This window comes from Lissotriton helveticus, chromosome 1_1 (genome assembly GCF_964261635.1).
Source record: "Lissotriton helveticus chromosome 1_1, aLisHel1.1, whole genome shotgun sequence".
NCBI classification, from domain to species: Eukaryota; Metazoa; Chordata; class Amphibia; order Caudata; family Salamandridae; genus Lissotriton; species Lissotriton helveticus.
In genome coordinates this window covers 1577621718-1577645747 of record NC_136057.1, presented here as the reverse complement: position 1 = coordinate 1577645747, position 24030 = coordinate 1577621718, and the positions used below count along the sequence as shown (strand labels likewise).

The 24030-nt window shown below is 44.5% G+C and overlaps 1 protein-coding gene across 1 annotated transcript in view; it reads right to left on the bottom strand.

Annotated features, from left to right (window-relative positions):
- Positions 1–24030, bottom strand: part of CDC73 (cell division cycle 73) — a 589523-nt gene that overhangs the window by 309974 nt on the left and 255519 nt on the right. The gene's annotated exons all lie outside the window — the stretch shown is intronic.

Genomic DNA, 24030 nt, shown 5'->3' with positions numbered 1-24030 from the left:
CGATCAATCCACCAAACAAAACATCAATTCGAAAATATTGTAAACAGTTCTTTGCACTGTAGTGCCTTGTGCAATGTCGAGCACAAAGCCAGAGCGTCCCTAAATGACAAGGGTCTATATAAAACGGTTGTATGTTTTTTCAACGAACTCCGTTGTAACGCATGCCTTTACCACGCATGCGTTACCACGGAATACTATTTACACGCCTATCTTTCTCCACGTATTTTTGCGTGGTGACGTCATACAAAAGAGAAAAAAAACGGCAGTTTTCTTCCTCTGCGATGCCGATTGCCTGACATCTCGTCTAAAGGTAAGTGGGTTTTTTTTGGGGGGGGGGGAACCCCCCCAGCCCCCCTTTTTTATATATACCCTTTACCACACATGCCTTTACTACGTACCTCGTAGTAAAAGTATGTGTGGTAAAGGCTGTCGTAACCACGCATGCGTTGTAATGCATGCGTGGTTAAGGTTTTCGTTGAAACGGCCTCGTTGTAGTGGCCGTTTCCCATATAAAACAACATAGGAAGCTGTGACATCCGAACAATCCATTGTGTCATTGTTGCAAAGTCATCCTGTGCCCTGGGCACCCCCAAACATTTTGCTGACTGGAACTGGTGGTAACTGACTGACCGACCCTGGGCTCTGTTTAATCAGGCCCAGGGCCAGTGCCAAGCTAAAAGGAACACATTAGAACACAGTTAAAACACCCAACATACACTAGGGTACACTATAGTATGGTGGGGTACCCCTGTAGTTGGCATGACCTACCACCTAAGCCCCTAGTATGTAATAGGGCAGGGGATTGAAACTACCTAGAAGTCTCCAGTATCCTGGGGCATGGCAGTTTAGAGGCCAGTAGATTCTCTGCACCAGCATGTGTGCAGTGCTGAAGCCTGAGGTCAGTTTAAACCCTAAATTGTGCCCAAACTCGACTTTGGGGGTAGGGGCCCATAAAAATTAAAAACCTACCATGTTTATGCATATTAGGGACCCCCATGATCACCCCTAGGTATCCCAGGGCTGGGGGGTCAGTTATCTATAAGGAGCGCCCTTATAAAATGAGTTTTTAGAAGCTTGGGTTAAGTGAAATTTTACATTTCACTCCCCACATTGTCTTAAAGAGGTGCTCAAATTCGACTTTGATGCTGGAAGAATTGGGTAAGGGTGATCTGCAATATTTCTGCAGATTCAGAACCCCTGAAGTCTCCCCTAGTTGCACAAGGGGTGGGGGTCCGGTTGAAATTTGGGAAATACTTATAAAATATGGTTTTATAAGCCCTGGTGCTACAAAAGTGGCGCAAGTCATTTTCCCCATTGCAAACCACATGGCCCATAGGTTAACATGGTAGGAAGTGATTGATTAATAAATATTGATAGGAGAGGACTAGCCGGACCATTCAAAGACTTCCCAGAATGGTCGTAGTAAATCCAACAATATTATATTGTTGATTTTCTTCTAAAGTGTACATACAATAAGTTATGAGACTTTCTTGTTTGTAAGTCCAAATTCAGCCTTTCAGTGGTCTGCCCTGATTGGTCAGATTTAAGTGGATTAGCCAGGCTGCTGGGAGGGCAGTGATCTGTTCTACAGGAATTCCAAGCTAGGAGGTGGCGTCGTAAACTACGCTCTTCAAAGGCAAGAGGGGAGGCCTGGGTTTTAGTCCACAATGACAGTTGTGACCCAGAGTCAGGACTAGGCTTAAGAAAGGAATTTGCAGATGTTACTGGGATGGTCCATGGAAATGAGATATCCCAGGGGGGGTGTTTAGACAGCTCTTACCTTCTTGCTGGGAAATCAGCCATTATGGATTTGGAAGGATGATGCATTCTGGGACAAACTAATGACACACTCCACAGGATGTGGTCATAACTAGGAGGAGTTGCCCTGCTCTCATTGGTCAGCAGTGACCTGGTGCTTGACCCAGAGAAGTTTGAATAAGTATCTGAGAGGGGCAGAGCCCTCCAGATCTGCTGCTTGAAACTGAATGAAGCAAGAAGTGCCCTGCTGAAGGTTTTGCTGTGTGCAAGGAACTCTAAGGCATGCCCTATGAAGACTGCACCCTCTGAAACTACAGCCCTGTGGATTACCTTGCTGCCAAAAGACTCAAGAGTGGAAACTCCCTGCAAGCTACAGGTTAACAGAGCTCACCTGGACAGCCGCACAAAGAATTCCAAGCCTGGAGCACAGTGGATTTGTAAGGGGTTTTGTTCAAGTGGATTGCGGAATTGAAGTTTCACACTTTCAAGGACCCTCTTGGAGATTCCAGAACCTTGGATTGCGTGTTGGATACTTTGGGACCTGCAAGCAGAACGCCAGGAAGGTGATCTAACTGGACCCCGCTTGCTGAAGAAGGCGGCCCACTGAAGTGGTGAGAATTCTTCAGAACAATGTATAAAGGTGTGTCCCTGACAGAGAAAAGAAAAAGACTTAAAGGGGCGCTGTTGGTTTCTAAGCACTAGAAAGTGACTAATCTTTAAAAATTCATATCTCAGGTTCCCTACAGTGGATTATTTTCGTTTTGGTGTCATTTAAAAGATAAAAATATTACCTATTTTTATAAATTGGTGTTGGATTTTTATTTTGTGTTGTGTCTTAATTATTTACTGAAATGGTGTTTTTAAATGCTTTACATACCTGTCTTTGAAGTTAAGCCTGTCTGCTCGCAGCCACGTTACCAAGGGTTGAGCAAAGGAATAATTTTCTAAGACCTATGCTGAGTCCTATCATGTGTTAGTGGCCTTATTGCCAGTGGCAGACCTACATTTGCCCCTACCAATAACCCACTTTCCAACAGTCATGGTCCTTGCAAAGGCCAAGGAAGATACAGAGTAGTTGGAGCAAAATAAAAACAAAACAACTACACCCTCAAAAGGAGATATGAGGGTAAAGTACCGCTCTGCTGTACATCAGAATGAGGAGCTCCGTGCCGATACAGAAGGACGAGGCGGAGGCCTAGTTCCTTTACAAGGTCACAGAACTCCAAGGTTATCATTTTAATGTACAACAAACTATATTTCTGATTCCTTACACTACATGATCACACCATCACCCTTCTCACAGAAAGCATAAACGTTGGTATCTTGCTTCATCACATGAAAGACAGTTCGGTTGCAAACATGAAGAGTACAACCAATCAAACACAAAATGCACTTGGTAATTTGTTAGAATAAGATTGTAAGGAGAATTAAAAACATCTAATCTCAGCAGGAGTAGTAACATGGAGAGATTCTTTCTTTCCTGTAACGAACTCTAGCATTCAACAAATAAACATTGCCAATAATAGCTGCTTTCTGCTGATCACTGTTCATTTTAGAAAACAGATCGGAACTAAATCTGTTTTAACTGCAGCTGTAACGATACTTCGTCACCAGCCTTACAGGGTGACTGGCTCAAACAGTAGGCACACGGTTACATCACAACTGAGCTGAAATAACATTCTAGTATCACCGCTATGCCAATTTGTTCTTATATGCTACTAGAGACGTCGCAACTAGCCTCTAATGAGGAAACTAGAGACATGGTGTTATACAAGAACTGCAGACTACCGTGTATAACAGACATTGACAACTGCTGGTGCTTCTATTTCCATCAGGAAGAAAGTTACAGAAAAACTTCTTCCTCTAATATACATTTACTCCCACAGATTCTTTTTATGAATTCAAGCCGAAAGCAGCCCAGAGAAAAGGGGGCCACGGAAGCCTTGCACCTAAACTAGAACACGTGGAAAAACTACTCTCCTAACTTTAGACTGTGTTTGTCCTGCTCATCCAGGCATAAATGCTTAGCAAAGGTATGCTTTCAAAGGCGAGTGCCTGAATGGCAAACGGACTTAACTGGAATACCATAGGAAGGCACAGGCATCAGTTGGCTCTCACTGGAACCCTTCAGTTGATTCTTCATCAGCCAACATTCTAGCAATGCCCAACACCCAAGGAAAAACATGAAGTGAAAGCCTGTTTTGTGAGAGGTCTGCCTACAGAAGATTCCTCACATCTAAAGAAACCTCAGTATCTGGCAAATCTATGGAAGTGCTGAGCTAAGGGCCTGCAGGGAGTCAAGACTGTGAAATCTGACTATGTCACCACATACTGGCGTAGTATACATAATTCTATTCACAATGTGCTTGGAGTTTCCCTTTCTCAGGAGGCGAGGCGATGCTTACTAAACATATGGGAACCTACTGACTTAAATAATTCACAGATGCAATGGGTTACTCTGGGCTGTACGATAGCCAAACGTAATGTCCCACAGCTATGGGGAGCGGAGCAGGGCACCACACTGGAAGGGTGGGAAAATGACCTGGATTGATGTATGTTCAGGGAGAAGACTACGTATCTCGCAAGGGGATGCCCTCGGAAATGGTCAATGATTTGGGGGCCTTGGAATAGATAAAGGGGAGAAATGTGTACACCACCCCTTGATGTTGCTTCGGATGACTCCCCCCCCCCCCCCTCTCCGTGAAGTTCCGAATTTTCTATTGAACTTTGTATATCCTGTCACCCCATGATGTTTGCTCAGCTACCGGAATTGACCCTCTGTAATGTATTTTTGCCGATGTTTGGTTAAATAAAAAAATAAAAAAAGACTGCAATCTGTTTTTAGGTGGGTGAGGTGCAAGGGAATAAAAGACACTGGAGACGTTGCATAGAACTCTAAAATAACTCTAGGTAGGTAGACTGGCACTGTGGAAAAGTAAATTTTGCCATGTTCTGTGTCCCTACGCCTCATCCATCATATGTTATGTGTGCATGATCAATATGCATATGTTATTCCCCATTTCTGATTAAAGACGCAATTCCAGTTGTGTCCACCTCTAGTATGATAGTTTCCAGTCCTCGTGAATACTACGAATATCAGGCCTATGTAAGTAATGTTGCCACGTTTCTCAGTGTGCACGTTATTCAATTATAAAGTCTCCGTTTCCAGGCCTCAAAAGGGCCCGGACCACAGATTCAGCTCCTGTCTCCTGAAAGCCTCGCTAAGGAGCGATACAGCCCCCACCTGTATCCTCGACCCTTCACTTACTTCCTGCCTTGCAGTGCCCGGCGCACCCCGGCTCTGCCTCTGAGTCTGCCAAAAGTATGTTATAGTTCCTGCTATCAGTTCAGTCCTCCTCCTCTGCATTCCTAAGCTACTGAACTGCATCAATAGTTTCCGTCATTGTCTAGCCTTCTCGTCTCCACGTTAGAGAAATACTGTATTTAATGGTCATTTAATATTCTTCACGCACTACATGTAGAATAATGCATGGTCCAGTCTTAGAATCAAGTTAGCTTTTCCCCTCATGACTTCTAGTTTATATCAACATGTTCCCTAAACATTAGATACCAGATAGGGTTTAGGTACATGTCGTTCCGACCCTCCAGACTCTAGTCTCTGCTCCTAGCACAGAGTTCGTAGCCCCCAGCTTCTCCTAGTAACACGTCATTGCTAGTTTTCGCGCACCATTAGGTTAGAGGTCCCGGCTCCTTAGGTAGCCCCCTCCAATGTTTCCGCCCATTCATGACATATTCTGTTACGTTTGCATCACATGTCTAAGTATACTCCCAGTTACACCTCTTATTACTGTTATCTCTCGCGACTGCTACGCGTCACGCCTTCTACTCCACCCACTGTTACGCCTACTGCAATGTAATGCTATGTGTTTGCGCTATGTATATAAGTCAATGTTTTGTTATTAAATGTTAGCGCGCTCATCCCAGACCAAGCCCCGGCAGCTGCTGGGCCCCAGTTGTCCTGCTGGGCCTTATTGTCCTATTCCCATGCAGGTTGTCCTGATCCTGTCCTTATGCTGTAATAAACCTGCAGAAACTCCTACTACCTCGAATCTTGACTCTTATTTATTGAGCTATCTGTTATGCTATAAGTCTAGTCAAAAATAGGGTATTATTTATTTATTTACCACATAATGGCGCCCGAACAGGGACTTGCCCTTTCCCCACGCGTCGGTGAAGCCACGCCGACCCCCTGACCCTCTGCAGCCGTGACGGAACCATACCGGCCAAGTGCAGATATTTCTGCTTCAAGTATCCCTCAGGCCCACGGAGGAGACGGAGGAGGCGGTCCAGCATCCGAACGAGACGGTGGAGGAACGCGGCGAGTCCCGACCAGAGCCCAAGCCGAGAGTCCAAGGTCCGAGGTATCCGGAGGCCCACCCGTAACTAAAGTCCGAAGTCCGAAGTTCGTCGTCGTCGTCCAGTCCAGTCCGAGGCCTTCCGTTCCGTGCTGCCCGGTGAGTACCATTGCTGGGGTAGTGTCTAGACAGGGTCAGTCTAAATTGACTCCTGGTCCGTGGGTTGGTGGTACCCAAGCCCACTAACGAAGTGTTCACCTAGGTGGATACGGGTCTTGATGCGTCCCTTTATGGGACCGGTATGTTCCGTACTGTTATAGCAGTGCATCCAGTAACTCTAGTCTGTTCCGTTCTCGAGAATTCTGTTCTGTTTCTGTTTTCAGTATTTTCAGGTAGTATTCTGTTCGAACTGTTATTTATAATGTTGTTTAATGTATTTCCAATGTCGTGGTATGCCTGAATTGTTTTCCCAATTGTTACTGTTTTTCGTGTATTGTATTGTGTTCCGATTCAAGTTTAGAATGCCGCTCTTTTCCAAGTTACGTCAGTTAAAAACTAGAAAGGGTCTGCTGGAAGCAGCAGTTCCTGTTCCGCCTAGGGACAGTCCAGGTCACTTTATGTATCAGAAACATGGCATAAGCGCCATATTGTATCTAGATTTATGGGTAGAGTATACCAAACAGTTAGAAGAAAAGTATAGATGGCCCGTATCGGGTACATGGGATGCCGAATGTATCATGCGAGTAGAAGAAGCATTATGGAAAAAGAAAGCCAGACAGTCACAGAAAGATGCCATCGAGTTATGGCGTAAGGAAGCGCATAGAAGAACGGAAAAGGAAGTCAGAAAGTCAGAGTTAAGTAGAGAATCCCAAGAACGAGCCCAAGAAAGAGAATTAATCGAGATAGGTGAACAAGTTAAAGCCGAACAGTCAGACAGACAGAGGCATGCCCTTATTAAGGGTATGTATCCTCTTCTTGCCGAAGGAGTGCCAAAAGCGACCCCAGAGGCATCCAGTAATTTCCCGCCACCATTAGTTCCGACCAAGCTACGTCACAAACCGACCGCAGCTGATATTTTTATTTCGTCCTATTTGGATGACACAGTTCCAGAATATGCAAATCCAGTTCGCGCTCCACCTGTCCCTGTAAATCAGGCACTTCCCGTTCCTCCAGACACCGGAGTACCTGTTACGGTACCCCCGGGTCAGCCAGCCATACAAGTTCAGCCCACGTTACAATTACCGACCCTGCAAGCACGAAGAATGTCAGTCGACGATTCTAGTCTAGGGGCCGCAGGAGGAGGTCCTCCTCAAACCCCGCCGCCACACAAGCGTTTATCAGCACTCGAATTGCATGCTCAAGCATCACAGCGTACTCCTAAAAGTAATAAGTCTGTTACAGAAATCAGACAAGCCCTTGCCGAATGTGTTTATGACACAGTCCCAGGCGAGTATAATATGGTTTTATATTCCGTACGCGTAAGAAGGGTGACCGAGTATCTAGTCACCTTACCAAATATGAAAGAAGATCTAGACAGAATATATCGTTTCATCCGTACAGGGGATGATCCAGAAAGTATTGGCGAGATTATGTCTCAAAGGAAAGCCGAGATTCAGCTCATGATATTAAAGTTCCTGATCAATTGTCTAATAAGAGAACAAGATTACCCGTCTAAAGATCCCGCCGAAATGAGAATCCTGACAAGGTGGAGTGATAATATAGCCGAGGGTAAGCACAAGACCATTAGTGCCATGGAAAGTATGTACAAGAAAATTCGTAAAGAAGTAATAAGGTTACACGAACAGCGTAAAGCAGCACAAGTAAGCGAGAAAGAAAGTGTCTCTGATCCTGAAGAGGAAGACGAGAATCCCGCCAGAATAGCGTATGTAGGAAAATCCAGATTTCCAGATCGCCATTTACGTCCCGAACCCAAGTCTATTTTTCATCATCCAGCACCAGAACGAGGCTCTCTAGAACAAGTATTTCAAGCTACCGATCACATCCTGAAATCACGAGTCGGTTATAGCGAATTAAGTACCATGCACGAACAAGAACTAGCCCGATCAGCAGTCCGATGGATTACTGATTCTACCACTTTTCCAGACGAAATAGTGGCACAAATGTTTCTGAAACTGCCCCCAGCCGAGCAACGACTGGTGGGTATGTATATGATCCAGCACCTCATTACTCTGTATGAGGGTCAACATTCTGATCCAGGCCCGTTACATGATATCCTGAACGAGTTACTCCAGTACAGATGGAGAGGTCTAGGTACCGATTTAATTAGTGTCATTCTAGAACAGCGCCACAAGTATAGAACGTTCCTGAACCCGCATTTTGTTCATGTCTCACCCCCAGAAAGTAAACCATTCTACATAGATAGACAGAATCCGCTACGAGAAGTCCACCCAGTCCAAGGGGCGGGTGGCGTAATGCAACGAGTGTTTGTATACACTCCGATATCAAAGATGGAACTTCTTGAAATGAAGAAATTAATTCCCAGTCATGACAAAGATCCAGCGGGGTTCCATCGAGAATTAAAAGACATGCTCCGTATGGGAGAATACACTTACCCAGATATCATTAAAATGTTAAAGGTCCTGCTACCCGCAGGGGTGTATGAAAAGTTAAAGGAAAAAGAATGGGAGGTGGGAGAGAAAAAGATCGATTGGGCAGCTCTAGAAGCTGAAGACAAGGCACGAGTACCAGGTACCGGTCTTGGAGATAAATGTAAAGAATTACCAGAATTATTGATTCAAGTTTTACCCAGATTATTGACAACTAGGAAAGAAGATTGGGATGCAATCTCAGCCTGTAAACAGAAACAAGATGAGGATATTAGTGATTTTTATTCTAGATTTGAGAAATGTTTCAGTATTAACAGTGGTCTCAAGACAAGTAGTGAGTCATACCCTCATCTTTTCGTTACCAAATTAGTCGAGAATTCAAGTCCACAGATTAAAAATCGAGTTTTGAAAGTCGAAAGCACCTGGCAAGCAAATACTCCGTCCCAGATGCTCCAGATGCTCCAGTATCACCAGAATAGAATCAGAGAAGAGCAAGAACACGAAAGAAAACGTATGAAAGACACGAAAATGAAAGTGCTAGTTGCACAATCTATTCCTCAAGACAGTCAGAAGAGGGGTCCGAATCAAGCCAGTCATCCTGCGGCTCCTGTTAAAGGGAACTGCAATTATTGTAAACAGCCAGGTCATTTTATAAACGAGTGTGCAGTTCTGAAGCACAACATAGCTACTGGCAAGACTAAAGAAAGACCACGTCCGCCGAGACAAGAACAAGTTTCACAGACTCCTCAGTCACAGAATGCACCACAGACAGTTACAGTACCGCAGCCTATTGCTGCAACGCAGCACGTTACATCGCAGATGTACCAGTATGCACAGTCCGAGTATCCAGAGTACCAGTCATATTCATGAAACAGCCTAGAGAGGGAGGTAGGCTTGCCTCTCATCGAGATACCTGTAGACCAAGAAGGTCCCTATGTTCATAGTCAAGTATTAGGGAAAGACAGAAAGTTTTTGATCGATACAGGGGCAAGTAGGACCACAATTAGTCACGCCGAAGTTCCAGGGGCTCCGCTCTCAGGCTCAAGAAATGTTTCCCTTGGATTTTCAGGAAAACCCATAGTTAATGAGATATCTAAGCCAGTTACTCTAGAAGTAGGTCCATTGTCCCGTACTACTGATCTGTTACTTACTAAGTCATGTCCAGAAAATCTATTAGGCATTAAGACACTGAAAGAATTAGGTGCAGTTATTTGCTGTTCCCCAGAAAGAATACGTCTGTTCCTACGTGACTTTAAGGGTCACTATGTATTACGAGATTTTGATTCAAGATTGTCTAATGTTCCGCAGCATTTATGGGCGCAAGGTCCAACTGATGTAGGTTACATGCAAATCACACCCTATCGTGTGACTCTCAAACCAGGTGTAGTGTTACCACGAATCAGGCAGTACAGATTGCCACCTGAGGCTGTAGCAGCCTTATCCAAAATTATTGACGAGCTCATGGCTCAAGGAGTAGTTGTAGAAACTGACTCCAATGTATGTAATTCTCCGATCATTCCAGTCATGAAACGTACTGATCCAAATGCACCGCCAGTATATCGATTAGTGATTGATTTACGAGAGCTTAATAAATGTATTATTCCTCAGTACCCAGTTGTCCCAGACATTTTTTCCCTGTTAACAGCCATTGATTCCGAAGCCATGTTTTTCACTGTTATTGACCTCAAGAATGCATTTTTTAGTGTTCCAATTCATCCAGACAACCAGTTTCTTTTCGGATTTTGTTTAAATGGAAGGAGCTATATGTTTACACGCGCTCCTCAAGGTTTCACAGAAAGCCCTAGTATTTACAGTCAAGCACTCAAGAGACAACTAGACAACATTCACATGCCAACTGACACTGCCCTGCTCCAGTATGTCGATGATCTACTGATCACAGCCCGTTCTGAACGTGACTGCGAGCGTGCATCACTTACAGTTCTGTATTTTCTAGCCGAGATGGGGCACAAGGTGTCACCTTCGAAGCTTCAATTCTGTGTCCAGCAAGTGGTATACTTAGGACACTTGCTGTCCAAGAGGGGTAGGCAGTTGACACCCGACCGTATCCAGTTAATAGCGAGTCTTCCCCAGCCCAGAACCCAGAAGGAGGTACGTGCTTTTATCGGCCTTACTTCTTATTGTAGACAATGGATTCCCCAGTATGCATTCCTAGCCAAGCCACTGATACAGTTAACGACACAGGAGGCAGCCGTATCGACTGTCCTCCCTTGGACATCTGACCATACACTTAGTTTCAATGAGTTAAAGAAAGCCCTATGTCAAGCTCCAGTTCTAGCTACACCGAACTACAGTAAGCCTTTTACACTTTTCGTTACAGAACGCGAAGGTACAGCATTATCTGTTCTCACACAAGATCAAGCAGGTCAATACAAGCCCTGTGCTTATTTTTCGAGCACATTAGATCCAGTCGCCCAGGCGTTGCCTGCGTGCCTCAAGTCAGTTGCAGCCACAGCACTAGCTATCAGACAAAGTGATTCCATAGTTTTAGGACATTCCCTGACAGTACAGGTCCCACATTCAGTAGAAGTTCTTTTAAACCGAACACAAACTCAGCACTTGACAATTGCACGTTTAACAGGTTATGAATTGACACTGTTCCAGCCACACATAGAAATTAGACGCTGCAACGTCCTGAATCCTGCTACACTGTTACCATCAGTTAGTTCAAATCCAGACACACATGATTGTGTGGAAGTAGTTAACATTACGACAAAGCCAAGACAAGACCTGACAGATATTCCGTTACCAGATCCTGACCTGACACTTTATGTGGATGGTTCATGTATGAGAACTAGTACAGGAGAACTAGTCGCCGCGTATGCAGTGACTACTGACACTGAAGTTATTGAAACACACCGTATTGATACTCTGTCCGCTCAAGCAGCAGAGCTAGTCGCTCTGACACAAGCCTGTATACATGCCAAGAACCTGAAGGTTAATATTTACACAGATTCACGTTACGCATTCGGAGTTGTACACGACTTCGGAGTGCTCTGGCAGGAGAGAGGTTTTATGACTTCTCATGGAACCAAGATTCAGCATGGTCTCCTTATTCAAGCCCTGTTAGATGCCATACATTTACCGACATCTATTGCTATCATGAAGTGCAAAGCACATACGAAAGTCACAGACATTATTTCCCAAGGTAATGATTTAGCAGACCGCACAGCCAAGCTTACAGCACAGACTCCAGACATTCCAGTTAATCAGACACGTATTCCAGATCTGACTACATGCATGACAGTTAAGGACCCTACACAAGATGTCATAGATATACAGTTACATGCTACTCCCGATGAAATCAAGAAATGGTCTGAACAAGGAGGGGTCCAGACAGATCAAGGATGGTTAACGAAGGGTAGAGCCACATGGTTTCTCCCCGATTCTATGGTTCAAGTGATTATCAATACCGCACATAGTCCAGCCCATTTAGGAGAAAAAGCCATGTTAGACAGTATCCAGAATATTTGGTTCAACAAGCATTTACGAGCTGCAGCCAAGCAGAAAGTCCGTACCTGTATGATATGTTGTCAGTTTAATCCAGGTAAAAGTGTCCCGGTGGAACAAGGTGGTTTCCAGCCCCCTGACCACCCTTTTGAGGTCCTCCAGATGGATTATATTCAAATGGAGCGATGTCGAGGTTTCAAGTATGTCCTTGTAGTAGTATGCGCCTTGTCCAGATGGACAGAAGCATATCCAGTCCCAGATTATACAGCCGCGACCACTGCCAAGCAGTTGGTTCGTGAATTCTTCCCTAGATATGGACTCCCTAGAGTCGTATATTCTGATAACGGCCAGCCATTCTCATCTGAACTCATGAAACACGTTTCCCTGTTGTTAGGGTACCAGTGGAAGTTCCATTGTGTACGCCATCCAGAAGCAGCTGGACTAGTCGAAAGGCATAATCAGACTCTGAAAATCCGCATTGCAAAAGTCTGTAAAGACAAGGGTGTGGACTGGCTAGTAGCTCTGCCAGTCGCTCTGTTTTACATGCGTATGGTCGCACATTCCAGATCAGGTCTGTCCCCGTATGAGGTCGTTTTCGGCCGCCCCCCTAACATGTGGGGTACTCCTAGACCCCGAAGTATTACCGATGTTTCATGTAATATGCTGACAGATTACCTAGCTTCCTTGATGTCTGCCCTCAACTCATGTCGTTCACAGGTTGCCGCCGCATTTCCAGACAATACCGAGGTGGCACCGCACGAGATCGTTCCAGGCTCCCTTGTGATGATCAGAAATTTCGACAGATCAAGTCCGCTGGAACCACGTTGGAAGGAGCCACGTCAGGTCCTCTTGACCACCCGGACTGCCGTCAAGTTGGAAGGCAGGAAGGGGTGGGTCCACCTTTCTCATGTAAAACTTTTCAATCCATTGAAACCAGTCTTCAAAAACATTTCCAAGAACATTTCTCAGGATTCGAAGGATTGCCAGAACATTGTTTTAAAGGACTGTCCCGCACAAGACATTATTACAACCCCTCCCTTGTTAGAGAAAACTCCGCAACAGGAGTATAAGTTAAAGCTCAGGTCTAATAAGTCAGCCAGTTTGATTGTATAAGTCCTCCCCTAGGTGAAACGGTTAGACTGTTTCTGACATGTATAAAATAGACCCCCATAGTGAGAGAGTCAGTCAAAGCTCAATCAAATGTATCGTTTTTCTGAGTTTCATATTATTTCTCAGCATAATGATTTCCTGCACCAGCTACGCACTTTTCCTGTGTTTTTCAGTTCCTCATGTAAATATGTCTGTTCATGCTACAGTAGAGCACACGTTTAGTGATCTGCCTCCTCACGAATATTCATACCGCCTCGCCATGCGTAATAACACATTTATCCGTATGTTACATTATTCACACCAGACCAGCAATGCCACTAATTGTTGGGTGTGTGGTCGACTCCCCCCTTTCCAGACACCGAAGGGAGTTCTGCCACTCTTTCCTTATCCATTCTCACACAATGGTTCGTGTGGAGCATGGTTCACGTTAACGTCATCCTCAACAGATATGTCTTTTCTTAACAGTACATGTTTCCCAGACAAGCAAGGTTTCCCCCACAGAACAGGTTTAGATTTAGAAAATGAAGTATATAATTTAGGAAATTATTCGTCGAATTTCATGGTTCTGAATGTTCAGTCTGATACTACTCCAGACTCACCCGCTATTTCAGTACTACCAGTCAAAGGCGAATTATGTGTCCGTAGTTATGGTTCTGTACATATAGGTCATAGTGAATGTACTACTGTTATCAAGTATAGTGACAGTAGGAAATCTATTTTTAAAGCTTCACGTCATTCTTATTTTATTTGTGGTCAAACTGCATATGTCCGTCTGCCCCTCGATTGGGAGGGAACCTGTTACATTGCTTTCCTACTGCCACCTGTTTTTCTAGCCCCACCTGACTATCATAAGAATTCTTTCTTAGTACACACTAGACACAAGAGAAATCTCCCGATTGTCGATTATACTGAAACCGCCGCAGAGCAATTCATTGATATAGATAAAGGTGTTTTCCCTTATTTAGGTACAGTTGTAAATAGTAAGCTTATTCGTAGGTTAACAAGAACCCTTGAAGCAGTAGTAGATGAGACTGCCTCCGCTCTAGGTAACTTAACTGAAGAGCAATCCTTTATGAGAATTGTCGTTTTACAGAATCGTCTCGTCCTTGACGTCATACTGGCCGATAGGGGCGGGGCCTGTAGAGTTCTCGGATCCAGTTGTTGTATTTTCATTCCAAATAACGCGCCGTCTGTTTATTCAGCTATAACCAGACTCCATAAAATTGCCCATCTGTTACACCAAGATCCAGGCACCTGGACATGGTCCGGTTGGTTCTGGAATATAATTTCCGCATGGGGATGGAAAGTCCTGTCCTTTTTAGGTATTGCAGTAGCGATCATATTTAGCTGCTGCCTCTGTATACAATGTGGCCCTGCGATTTGCAGCATGTGTGCTACCTCTTGTATTCCCAATCCCAAGCCCTGTTCTAAATCCCGTTCCAAGACAATTCGAGACGAGCAAATGGTACTGTATGAAATGATAGACGGTATCATGAATATTGATGTTTCCTGATGGAAACGTAGTGACAAGGAGGGAATGTGGAAAAGTAAATTTTGCCATGTTCTGTGTCCCTACGCCTCATCCATCATATGTTATGTGTGCATGATCAATATGCATATGTTATTCCCCATTTCTGATTAAAGACGCAATTCCAGTTGTGTCCACCTCTAGTATGATAGTTTCCAGTCCTCGTGAATACTACGAATATCAGGCCTATGTAAGTAATGTTGCCACGTTTCTCAGTGTGCACGTTATTCAATTATAAAGTCTCCGTTTCCAGGCCTCAAAAGGGCCCGGACCACAGATTCAGCTCCTGTCTCCTGAAAGCCTCGCTAAGGAGCGATACAGCCCCCACCTGTATCCTCGACCCTTCACTTACTTCCTGCCTTGCAGTGCCCGGCGCACCCCGGCTCTGCCTCTGAGTCTGCCAAAAGTATGTTATAGTTCCTGCTATCAGTTCAGTCCTCCTCCTCTGCATTCCTAAGCTACTGAACTGCATCAATAGTTTCCGTCATTGTCTAGCCTTCTCGTCTCCACGTTAGAGAAATACTGTATTTAATGGTCATTTAATATTCTTCACGCACTACATGTAGAATAATGCATGGTCCAGTCTTAGAATCAAGTTAGCTTTTCCCCTCATGACTTCTAGTTTATATCAACATGTTCCCTAAACATTAGATACCAGATAGGGTTTAGGTACATGTCGTTCCGACCCTCCAGACTCTAGTCTCTGCTCCTAGCACAGAGTTCGTAGCCCCCAGCTTCTCCTAGTAACACGTCATTGCTAGTTTTCGCGCACCATTAGGTTAGAGGTCCCGGCTCCTTAGGTAGCCCCCTCCAATGTTTCCGCCCATTCATGACATATTCTGTTACGTTTGCATCACATGTCTAAGTATACTCCCAGTTACACCTCTTATTACTGTTATCTCTCGCGACTGCTACGCGTCACGCCTTCTACTCCACCCACTGTTACGCCTACTGCAATGTAATGCTATGTGTTTGCGCTATGTATATAAGTCAATGTTTTGTTATTAAATGTTAGCGCGCTCATCCCAGACCAAGCCCCGGCAGCTGCTGGGCCCCAGTTGTCCTGCTGGGCCTTATTGTCCTATTCCCATGCAGGTTGTCCTGATCCTGTCCTTATGCTGTAATAAACCTGCAGAAACTCCTACTACCTCGAATCTTGACTCTTATTTATTGAGCTATCTGTTATGCTATAAGTCTAGTCAAAAATAGGGTATTATTTATTTATTTACCTTTAAATAAAGGTTTACCAGTCCCTCGGTAATGAAAAGATTATTGGGTTCAAACTAGGACAACAAGCCTTTTACCTCGGGTGTTCTGGTGCCTATGTTAGTATTGGGCCCAAAATGGAGCACAAAGACCATCCCAGAAGACATGGCCATGTGTGTAACTAGGCAAAGCGATCCGAGACCTAAAGAGGAGGTAGATTTGGGTAGAAACTCAGAACTCAAAGTAAATAATAGTTAATACATCCATGTTCAGCCACGGAGATCACTTGGAAGTGGGCTACTTTAATCTTAACATAGAAATACTATAAAGGAAAATGAGGGGGTAAACATGATATTCTCAATGATTATGAGGGTATTGAGGAGGAGAGAGTTAGCCAAAGTTGACTGTAGAACTACCACCAGATTCTTCTAGGAGAGATTCTTACAGGGAGAGGTAGGGCGTAGCAGCCGAGCAGCTGATCCCAAGGTGCAGGGCTCACGGTTCGATCCCTGGGGTTGGAGGCAGTTCAGCGCAGCATCATGTGAATCTGGGCAATAGCTCACTTAATCTACCCAACGGCCCAGAGCGCCTTGAAACCCTTAAGGGGTGAAATGTTTTAGCTTTACAAACTGCAATTATTATTATACAAGCGGAACAGTGTGAAACACAAGGCTGTCCCAAGACTAGTGTCGAATCACACATTGTATCCAATTAATGAACTGCAAATCCTTTAAGAATGCTTCTTTTTCATAACGCAGCTTCTACACTTGATCGTACATTCCTGCTGAGAATGAATGATGTACATTCCATCAATCCCACTTATACAAACAGAACGCCAGCCAATGATCTCACACATTCCACAAGGAATGAACTACACGTGCCCCCAAATAAGTGTTAATACCAACTAGCTCAAAATACCAATCAATTTTTTAAAAACGCTGTAACATTCTAGTGATTTTTTTTTTTTTTTTTTACCTCGAAGCATAAAGCACTATTAAGAATAAGGTTGATTACATTTGAGCACATAAAATATTCTTAGTTTCCTTCCAAATAATCCAAAGTAATATAATTATAAGGAATACAGAATAATCCCATTCAAACTCATCCAATGTTATAGGTTCTTACATTTCTTCGACGTGGTGTTCTAACTGCAGAAGAAATGAGAGAATCATTTTGCTTAAAATTCCCATTCGAATGATCACCACTGACCGTAGGACTGCCAACTACTTTACAATCTTCTCTTTCAAAACTATGTTCTCGAACACACAACACACGAACGCCCATGCATCACCATCTCGACTTGCACCATTGCACCAAAAAATGTAATGTGGAGTACCCATATGGAGTACTATTGTGTCAAAAACATATGGAGGAAGAACCGTAAAGTCATGCATATGAAGTACCCTGTAGGACAGAGAACAAGGCAACAGTGCATCCGCACAATTCCACGAAAGTACCCCAATCAGAACTTGCGGAGAAAGCAAAAGAACACTGTGCAGACACGGGAGTAGAAACCCAACAGGGAGGAACATGTGTTCCAAAATACAGCCAGGAACCACAAATCATCAACAGGGTAAGCATGCAAGAAAAGAAAATACCTGTTGGAGCAGGATCATCAAGCCGAATGCCACTCCGTGGTGAAAAGTGAAAATAAGAAGCCACTGGGCACCGCCCTAGAACAGTTCACACAGAAAGTAAATTAAGGAGACCATCCCTGGACAGACTGAGCACGGGGGTAAGGATTGGAAGAGGACAGTATAGTAACCAGGGCTTAAAATACAGCACCACCTAGACTGTCCAAAAAACAATGCAATGCATTATCGGCGTGAGCGCCAAACGGATGGTGACCATCAAAAGGTATGTCCACCAATGTGGATTCAACAGCTTCCGAAAAACCAGAGGTGCGTAGCCAGGAACGCTGGTGAACTGCCACTGACAGAGCCATGGCCAGCCAGACACAATCCATGGTATCCATCCCACATCGAATCAGCAATTTAGCTACCTGTCATCCAGTTACTCCAGGATGGTTAAGGGCGGCCCGGGCCTCGTCCTGGAGCGAGGGCAGAAGGAACAAGACCAAATACCACAACACGTGAGAAAAACGGCTCAGAGCACAAGCGCTATTAAGTGAGCACAAAGCACAACTGCTAGCAGAAAAGATATACCATCCAAGAGTATCGAAACTCCTCGACTCCATGTCTGGAGGGACGTCCAGATGGGTGTCCTGTTCAGCAGGAACTGTAGCAGCCTGAACCACGAAGCTGTGCTAAGTAGGCAGCCGAAGGAGGAAGACCGTCTCTCAAGAGACAGGATGGAGTCCATGTGCTATACACCGGCCCACCGGGGTCCATGAAATGGGCTTAGCCAAAGAGCAGAGCAAAATATTAAATCGAGCCTTACTGAAGGGAAGCACAGGCTTGGCCCCCATCTGGCCCCAATGAAGCACCCCAATTAAGAGATCAATGGCCAGCTCCATAGAAGGGAGCTGCAGCTCCAGAACCACTGCGACCCTCCTCAGAAGCTCAGCGAAAGCAGAGCTAGTCTCAGTCGGTAGGACAGGAGGAGAAAACAAGCTTGAGGCGGGGGAAGACTTAAGGCCACTAGCTTCACCAAGTTCGGACACCCAATGAAACTCTGGAGGAAGCGGAGCAGCGTCGCTCACATCACAGACTCAACCAAAACATTAGTCTCCCGAAGTGAAAACAGCTGGGGGCTCCTCCGAAGGAGGAAGATAGCTCGGGGTGACCCTGCTCTGCTGATGCCACACCAGACGTCGATGTGCCAACACCTTGATGTCAGAGGAGAGATACAGTAGCGGGGCTCAGCACAGTCTACTTCGGAGCCGACTGAACCAACACAGGCTTTGTAGGTGGGAACCTCAAGGGGCTGTGCACTACAGCAGAGACTAATCCAATCATAGATCCACTGGACCTCACTGACACCAGGGGAGATCCTGCTGGCGTGAATTCAGTCAAAACTCCTCTGGCCTTCGTGGGGCAGAGACGTGCAACAGAGGGAGGCAGAAACCAAATATAGCAAGAAGGGAGCATTAATATTCTCTCAACTGATCCAGAATACCGGAAGGTCCGGGGTAGACTCATGCTCCAGCTCCTCAACCAGAGGACGTTGAAGGGTATAAGAGCCATCACACGTACACGGGGAAGGCTGCAACTGACTGCTTACAGCATGACCTACCAGTCGACATCAAGGACGAACGACACTTGCGGGAAGAATCGCTTGAGCGGTCCTTAGTACAAGACACCCACGACTGATGTGCCGTCCGCGACCATCGAGCTACCAGGACAGCCATGAAGCCCTCCTGCAGCGCCAAAGCTGAAGACAGGAGCCACACTTTTCGGAACCATGGATAAAACCCAGACATCACATTAAAATACTACAAGGGTCCAGGATTGACATTTGTCATCCACATGACCCTGTGGACATCAGAAAAAAGCACACAGTTGTCGACAAAACGTTGAGGGGCCAAAAATTACAAGAGGAACTGCTCTACAGATCCGCATAGAATTGCAGTAAGGAAGAAACTGACGCCAGCGTTGTCAGGAGAGGGCTTATGTGGACTCTGCCGAAGTCACATCCGGTGGACGATGTCACTATGGAGTCGCTCGACGCCATTTACCGATGCGCAGAGGTACTGCCGTAGAAACATTTTCAGATCCAGTCTGGCGCATGGGGATAATTCAAAGGCAAGGAATCGGTGGCTAGACGTCTCTATCAGATAAGGAGGGGCACAACGCAAAATGGTCGGCAACGCCCAACCGCTAAATGGCAGAATAATGCATATCATGTGAATCGCGAAGGATTCATGCTGCAAAACTAGCCTTCTAGCTGCTCCCCCCTTTTTTATTTTAAAAAAAATATTTGTTTGTGACAGAAACAAGAATACATCACTACCTCCTCAAGCACTCAAATAACAGGCAGGTGCAGTGTAATTTAAACACTGCATAGCAGCAATTTAAACAGACAAATACATCCACATCTAAGAGGGCAGACAAACTTCAGGCAAACTACTCTACGTAGATATTAAAGAACAGTACTGTGAAGCCAGACTTATAATGAGAGAGGTGAATACTATAACATTAAAGTAACACTTACTATTCCTATGTGGGATGCTGACCACTGAGGTGTGGTTACCATGTTATGGGAGGCAGAGCTTAGCAGTGAGATGGGTAAATAAGTTTTAAATATGGGGCACAGATTAGGGCTTTTGATCAGCAGGCAGCTCTACAGGTCACTTCATAGTTTCCTTTTGTTCAAAGGCCAGAAAGTTGGGTGCCAGGCAGGACTGTCAATTCTCTGAATTTTAAATAAGTTTATAGTCCTTAGCAGGCTTAAGATGAAAGAAGAGGGATGGTCAGGACATTTGGGATAGACTTTGTTAAATCATATCTTGTATGAATGTCATTTTGAGATATCACGAAATGGTCATAGTATGCATTCATCTGGGAACTGTAGTGGTGGACTAAATTAAGACTCCTCTCGTGGCCAGCAGTATGTGGCAGATCTCATCAGTTATTTCATACCAATTATGATGAGGATGATGGATAGTTTGTTGCTATGACTGATACAGAATTGATTTTTAGTCATGACCTGTAACAAATTCTGTCTTAAGTGAGTTTAAGAAGGACAAGCATTTTAAGGGAATTATTATGCAGCCTGCTTGAACTAAAAATCGGCTGCACAACTGCCGAGTGTTCTATCACGGTTAGTGAGGGTCATGTAATATACATATATATATATATATATATTTACATACATACATATATTCCCCCCCCCCCCCCCCCCCGGCTCGGTCTCAGTGTTATAGGATGGAATAGGGGTCTTGGAAACAGCTGTGTGTTTCACCTCTCTTCTAAACTAAGTGCTCCTTGATGCTTTGATTCTCAGCTGGTACTTCGTTCTAGAGCTTCAGAGTGACACTGAAAAAGAGGTGTTGCCTATGGATTTCTAAAGGTAAGGCGGCAAGATGATCCATAGTGGAAGCCTGAAGTTTAGTGTACTGCTTACTTTCTATTGCTTGAGGTTAATTTGTAGGTATGATGTTACTTTTCCTTGGGAAGCTGTTGATGAGCAAACGTGCCTTGAACATTGTTTGCCTAAATACAGGTAGCCTATTTCCAGGACTGGTGCCATGCATTCTCTGGGGCGAAAACAGAAGTCTTAAGGCAACATTTTGGATTAATTGTATTTCGCAACTGATGAAACACTGTGTGTGCCAAGATATGGACTGCTGGTATAGTCAAGCTTCTGTGGTCAGACAAGGGTCTGGAATATGCTTAAGCATGTTGTTTTTTTTAGATTAAGTACTTCAGTATGGCAAAATGCACTTCACTGAACACAAGGCACAGCTGATATTCCAAATGTATTACATTGAAAACAAAATAAGACTACACTAAAGTTTCCAGGTCTGGCTTAGCTCTCATACAATGGTATCATTTTACAAACATACAGACACACATATAAGAGGCACAGAAGTACAATTTCAAATTAAGCCTGTCTGGCTTTACGTAATATTACTACATTATATAGAAAGCAACATAGATATAGGGGCTAAAGTATCCCCTACTGCGCATTAGGAAGTTGCAAGACACCAAGGAGTTCCATGCGGAGGACTAAGCCTAAGGCAGCGTGTCTTGATAAAGTCACATTACTCCCACATGACTTACAATGTCATTTACTGATGTATGACACAGGGTAGTTCCTTCCTTTGAATGCATGGTAACTCAACCACACTTGCCCCCAAGAAAACCCCCATTAAATACTGTTGTTACATCTCACTGTTACTGTGAAATTATAAACAATTTTGTTGGAAAAACGTTTGAACAGTTTAATGTAAGCTACTTTTGTTTACTGTTAACATGCAGATCCCTTCTCCCCTATACTTCACCCTAGTAGTTCAATATCGAATTTATTTTATCATAAACAACTGAAGACTGTGGCTTTCCAGGACCATTTAGAACAACCTCTTAAAAGCTAGCGATCCCTTTAAACGCATTTAAGTGATCCATTCAGGAAGCAGTGGTCGGTGGATTCTGCTGGATCTGGAGGCAGGCTATTTTATATCAAAATTTAACTACAGTGATTACTGTGAATAGTGTTTGACTGTCATTACATGTACTAGTGATGTCACAAGCAGAGTAATACAATTAGAGACTGGCTTTTCAAGAGCGACCCGGCTTCTGTGAATTATAATAGACGGTATCTTGAGTCGTTCAATATTATTTAACTTGACAGTCTCTATGCTTCCGATCATATCACATTTTCTTCCTGGTCTCGGGTATGTTCTTGTTCTCGCTGCCACCCGCTCCCCTGGAGAGATTATGATCACGGGAGGGGTTGGGGGGTCGGGGGGGGTGTCACAAGACACAAAGGATTATTGTGGACATATATTTTAAAGGGCGGGGGGGGGCTTGGTCAAGGTTTGCTCCTAAAAATATTTGGGTATTTGTTTGGGCCTCTTCCACCCTCCCTCCCCCCAGTGGCCGAATGGCCATTTGGTAGACCGATCTGCCCATTTCGCGCCCCCCCCCCCCCCCAGGTGGGAGGAAAACCAGAAATGATATTGTACATGTATGCTAGGGACATGTTTTGGCCAAGGACACTAGTCCTAGAGGCAGATCAGCCCATTATGGGGACCTGTTTTTGCTGCTATCCCTCCTGCCCCACCCTCTTGCTCAAGGCTAATCTTTAGCCCGATCTTCCCCCAGGGAAACATACAACTACCACACAGCAGGGAGTATATGTCGGAGGAGAAGTCCCTTAGGCACGAGTAGCTCCCCAGTATTGCCCACAAATGTCCTTTGTTTTCTGCTCTCCCTCTTGGGGAGATCAGACTTTTCTTAGGCTACTCTGCCTACTACTCTAAACTACTCGACACCATGGAATAAGTTTTGTGTGTGTAAACTGGCGGTGTGCGTGTACTGGCGTTTGGCTAGCGGTGTGTGCGATCTGGTGTGTGGCTGGCGTTTGGCCGAATAGGTGTTTGAAATTGTGTTTCTGCTGGCAATATATATGGCTGGCATGTGGATGGTGGGGTGTGTGAAGTGGTGTTTGGCTGGTGGCTAAGGCCATTCCCATCTGGGGCGCCAATTTCTTGCTTTTGTTTGTGCCCAACTAGGGGCACACTTCATAGTGTTTTAGAATGTGAACCGTTTCATTTCTTGTCAGCATTAATGTGTCATTTCTCCTTTTCATTGTAGGGCAAAGCTTTTGATTTCCTTGGTGGAGACTCCTCCTTGCAGTTTTGGCTTTGGTAGATCTGAAGTGTGTTCAATTGCATGAGTTTTGTAAGCAAACTTCTTTGTATTGTTTACTTCAAATGAGTATTATTGCCTTGCTTGAATTTTGTTTTCATGGTTGTAATTGCAGCAAATTTAGAGTATGATTTTATTTTTAATTCATGTTTGGATTTGTGCAAGATCTGTCTTATATCTTATGTGCAATTTATTTTGTTTTTCCTTTCTAGTGGGATATCTTTGGTGCTTGCTGTGTCTGTGCAGAGTAGGTGCAGTTGATCCTCAGTCTACCTGTCTGTGGCAAGTGAGATGTACCTTTTCAGAGTAAGTTCAATGTGTGGATTGTTTTTTCCAGATCATATGCCAATGGATCTATTTACTTTTTTATTACACGGAGTTTGTTGAGTTCCTATTTGACACAGCGTTGTTTATTGTGTTAGCTTCATAATTCAGCATCATGGCTGCCCACAAGCTGACCGTCAAACTGGCTGTAGGTTTGCTTTTTGAATGTGCCTCTGAACATGGCTCCGACACAGACTGCATCCAAGACAGAGGACAAAGTTGAAGATTCTGGCAGTGAAGTTTGTTTGTGAGGACTCATCTGTTGATGAATCCACCATTAGAACTGATGAAGTGTCTCTTTTAGAGGAAAACAGTGATATGCCGGTAGTGCAGCAAGAGCAAGCTGGACTGCAGCCAGGAGCTGCAAGGCTTCCCATTGGAAGTGTTGCACCCTGGGTTGCCCCAAACATGGGGCAGCCTGTTTTGCTTGCCTTTATTGATGTTTCAGGGTATAGAGTCAATATAGAGAACTTTTTGCCTAC